Source organism: Somniosus microcephalus, chromosome 29, assembly GCF_052327205.1.
Source record: "Somniosus microcephalus isolate GS21.2 chromosome 29, FLI_Smic_1.0, whole genome shotgun sequence".
NCBI lineage: Eukaryota > Metazoa > Chordata > Chondrichthyes > Squaliformes > Somniosidae > Somniosus > Somniosus microcephalus.
The window spans coordinates 3566210-3571325 of NC_141015.1; positions in this window are offsets into that span (position 1 = coordinate 3566210).

Genomic DNA, 5116 nt, shown 5'->3' on the forward strand with positions numbered 1-5116 from the left:
CAGAAACAACAAAAACCCAAAGCAAACTCAATTGCTACTTGGCCCTAAACAGACAATACAACATAGCTGATTACCTGACCATGGTAAAGGATAACAAACTGAGAAGAACCTTGACAAGGTACAGACTTAGCGAACATAGCCTAGCGATCGAAAAAGGCAGACACAGGCAGACCAGGCTGCCAAGAGAGGACAGGATATGCTCTCACTGCAGTCAGGGAGTGGTGGAGACAGAGATGCACTTCCTCACAGCTTGTGGAAAATATCAGGGCATCAGGGAGAATTTCTACCAAAAATTCTCACAAATATGCCCTGATTTCAGAAATCTGAATGACAACCAAAAACTCCCATTCCTACTGGGAGAGGAGAGAAGCTGTATAACACTGGTGGCACACGATGTTACAGCTTGCCATGAACAGAGGGACAACCAGTAAACTAAGAAAAGAATATATATAAACAATGCGAATGTATATTTATACACTCAGGGATATACCTGTTTATACACTGTATGAATAGAACTGCGTTTATGTGCTAAACCATAAATGTATTTTGATGCTTTGGCAACATAAGATGTAACTTATCATGCCAATAAAGCGATTTGAATTGTGAATTGTGAAATTGTGTTCCAGTGAGGGGGTGGGGTGTATCAAAGTGTTTCATTGAGGGGTGTGTGGTACAACAGAATGTTGAAGTGAGGGATGTGCGGTATATCAGAGAGTTACAGTGAGTGGTGTGGGGTATATCAGAGTTTTAAAGTGAGGGGTGGTGTATATCAGAATTTAACAGTGAGTGTTCTTGCGTATATCAGTGTTACAGTGAAGGGTGTGGTTATAGTAGTGTGTTGCACTGAGCGGTGTGGGGTATATCAGAGTGTTACAGTGAGGGGGTGTGGTATATCAATGTGTTTCATTGAAGTTATCTGTGGTATAACAGAGTGTTACATTGAGGTGTGTGGAGTATATCAGAGTATTACAGTGAGGGGTGTGGGTTATATCAGAGTGTTACAGTAAGGTGGTGTTGTGTATCAAAGTATTATATTGAGGGGTGTGTGGTATGACTGAGTGTTAAAGTGAGGGTTGTGGGGTATATCAGAGTTTTACAGTGAGGGGTGTGGTGTAAACCACAGTGTTACAGTCTCTGGTGTGGGATATAACAGTATGATACTTTGAGGGGTGTGTGATATATCAGTGTGTTACAGTGAGAGGTGTGGGGAATATCAGAGTGATACAGTGAGGGGTCTGGGGAATATCAGAGTGTTCCAGTGAGGGGGTGGGGAATATCAGAGTGATACAGTGAGGGGTCTGGGGAATATCAGAGCGTTCCAGTGAGGGGTGTGGAGAATATCAGAGTGATGAAGTGAGTGGTCTGGGGAATATCAGAGTGTTCCAGTGAGGGGTGTGGGGAATATCAGAGTGTTACAGTGAGGGGTGTGGGGTATATCAGAGTTTACCAGTGAGTGTTATTGGATATATCAGTTTTACAGTGAGGGGTTTGGGTACTGGAGTGTGTTGCAGTAAGGGGTGTGGTGTATATCAGAGTGTTACAGTTAGTGGAGTGAGGTATTTCAGAGTATTAAATTGAGGGTTCTGTGGTATATCAGAGTGTGACTGTGAGGCGTGTGGGGTATATCAGAATGTTACACTGAGGATGTGAAGTATATCAGTGTGTTACATTCAGGCGTGTGGGGTATATCAGTGTTATACTGTCAGGGGTGTGGGTTCCATCACAGTGTTACATTGAGGGGTGTGTGGTATAGCAGAGTGCTACACTGATGGGTGTGGGGAATATCAGAATTACAGTGAGGGGAGTGGTGAATATCAGAGTGTTCCAGTGAGTGGTGTGGTGTACATCAGAGTGTTACAGTGTGGGGTGTGAGGTATATCAGTGTGTTTCAGTGAGGGGTGCGTGGTATATCAGTGTTACAATGAGGAGTGTGGGGTATATCAGTGTGTTACAGTGGGATATGTCAGTGTGTTACAGGAAGGGGTGTGGGATATATCACTGTGTTACAGTGAGGGATGTGGGGTATATCAGTGTGTTACATGGATGGGTGTGTGGTAAATCAGAGTGTTAAAGTGAGGCATATGGGGAATATCAGTGTTACAGTGAGTGGTGTGGGGAATATCAGAATGTTACAGTGAGGTGTGTGGGGAATATCAGTGTGATACAGTGAGGGGTATCGGATAAGTCAAGGTGTTACATTGAGGGATGTGTGGTATATCAGAGTGTTAAATTGAGGGGTGTGAAGTATAATAGTCTGTTACAGTGAGGGGTGTGGGGAATGTCGGAGTGTTACTGTGAGGGGTCTGGGGAATATTAGAGTGTTACAGTGAGGGGGTGGGGTATATCACAGTATTACATTGAGGGGTGTGTGGTATATCAAGCTGTTACAGTGAGTGGTGTGTGGTATGTCAGTGTATTACCGTGAGTGGTATGGGCATATCAGAGAGTTACAGTGAGGATTGTGGGTTATATCAGACTGTTACAGTGAGGAGTGTAGGGGGTAACATGAAGATGGAGAGTGAAATAGTTGACTCAGAAACTAGGGTCCTGAATTTAAATGAAGGAGACTACGATGGTATGAGGTGCGAGTTGGGTAGGATTGATTGGGGAATGTCACTCAAAGGGTTGACGGTGGATAGGCAATGGCAAACATTCAAAGATCACATGGATGAACTACAGAATTTGTTCATCCCAGTTTGGCATGAAAATAAAACAAAAAAGGTGACTCAACCGTGGCTAACAAGGGAAATTAGGGATAGCATAAGATCCAAGGAGAGGACATATAAATTGGCCAGAAAAAGCAGTAAACCTGAGGATTGGGAGCAGTTTAGGATTCAGCAAAGCGGGACAAAGGTATTAATTAAGAGGGGGAAAATAGAGAATGAGAGTAAGCTTGCAGCAAACATAAAAACTGACTGTAAAAGCTTTTATAGATATGTGAAGAGAAAAAGATTGGTGAAGTCAAGCGTAGGTCCCTTGCAGTCAGAGTCTAGGGAATTTATAATGGGGAACAAAGAAATGGCAGACCAATTAAATACATACTTTGGTTCTGTCTTCACAAAGGAGGACACAAATAACCTCCCAAAGAGGTCGGGGATAGGGTCTAATGAAAGGGAGGAACTGATAGAAATCAATATTCGTAGGGAAATGGTGTTAGGGAAATTGATGGGATTGAAGGCCGATAAATCCCCAGGGCCTGATAATCGACATCCTAGGGTACTTAAGGAAGTGGCCCTAGAAATAGTAGATGCATTGCTGGTAATCTTCCAGAATTCGATAGACTCTGGAACAGTACCCATGGATTGGCGGGTAGCTAACGTTACCCCACTGTTCAAAAAGGGTGGTAGAGAGAAAACAGGGAATTACAGACCGGCAAGCCTGACATCGGTAGTGGGGAAAATGTTAGAGTCCATTATAAAGGATGTAATAGCAGAGCACTTGGAAAAAAGTGACCGGATTGGACAAAGTCAACATGGATTTACAAAAGGTAAATCATGCTTGACTAATCTACTGGAATTTTTTGAGGATGTAACTGGTAAAATAGATAAGGGAGAACCAGTGGATGTGGTGTATTTGGATTTTCAAAAGGCTTTTGATAAGGTCCCGCATAAGAGTTTAGAGTTTAAAATTAAGGCACATGGGATTGGGGGCAAGGTATTGACTTGGATAGAGAACTGGTTGGCAGACAGGAAGAAAAGAGTTGGAATAAACGGCTCTTTTTCTGAGTGGCAGGCAGAGACTAGTGGGGTACCGCAGGGATTGGTCCTTGGACCCCAGCTAGTCACAATATATATTAATGATCTGGATGAGGGAACTAGATGTAATATCTCCACGTTTACAGATGACACAAAGTTGGGTGGGAGTGTGTGCTGTGAGGAGGATGCCGAGAAACTCCAGTATGATTTGGACAGGTTGGGTGATTGGGCAGAAGCATGGCAGATGTAATATAACATGCATAAATGTGAGGTTATCCACTTTGGTGTCAAAAATAGGAAGGCAGAGTATAATCTGAATGGCAATAGATTGGGAGAAGGGGAAGTGCAAAGAGACCTGGGTGTTCTTGTGCACCAGTCGCTGAAGGTAAGCATGCATGTGCAGCAGGCGGTTAAGAAGGCAAATGGTATTTTGGCCTTCGTAGCGAGAGGGTTTGAGTACAGGAACAAGGATGTCTTGCTGCAGTTGTACAGGGCCTTGGTGAGACCACATCTTGAGTATTGTGTGCAGTTTTGGTCGCCTTATCTGAGGAAGGATGTGCTTGCCATGGAAGGAGTGCAGCGAAGATTCACCAGGCTGATACCTGGGATGGCAGGAATGATGTACGAGGGGATATTGGGTCGATTGGGCTTGTACTCACTGGAGTTTAGAAGAATGAGAGGGGATCTCATCATAAATTATAAAATTCTAACAGGACTAGACAGACTAGATGCTGGAAGGATGTTCCCGATGGTCGGGGAGTCCAGAACCAGGGGTCACAGTCTACGGATAAGGGGTAAGCCATTTAGGACAGAGATGAGGAGGAATTTCTTCACCCAGAGAGTGGTGAACCTGTGGAATTCTCTACCAAAGAAGGCAATAGAGGCCAATTCATTAAATATATCCAAGAAGGAGTTGGATATATTTCTTAAGGCTAGGGGGATCAAGGGATATGGGGAGAAGGCAGGGACAGGGTACTGAATTTGGATGATCAGCCATGATCTCATTGTACGGCGGAGCAGGCTCGAGGGGCCGAGTGGCCTACTCCTGCTCCTATCTTCTATGTTTCTATGTTTCTATGTATCGGAGTCTACCAGTGAGTGTTGTTGGGTTTATCAGTGTTAAAGATAGGGGTGTAGGTTATAGCAGTGTGTAACAATGAGGATTGTGGGCCATATCAGAGAGCAACACTGAGGGGTGTATGGTACATCGGAGTGATACATTGAGGCGTGTGAGGTATATCAATGTGTTAGAGTGAGGGGTGTTGGGTACCACAGAGTGTTACATTCTGGGTTGAGGGGTACATCACAGTGTTACATTGAGGGGTGTGCAGTATATCAGAGTGTTACAGTGAGGTGTGTGGTGCATATCAGTCATTCACTGAGGTGTGTGTGGAATATCAGAGTGTTACAGTGAGGGGTGT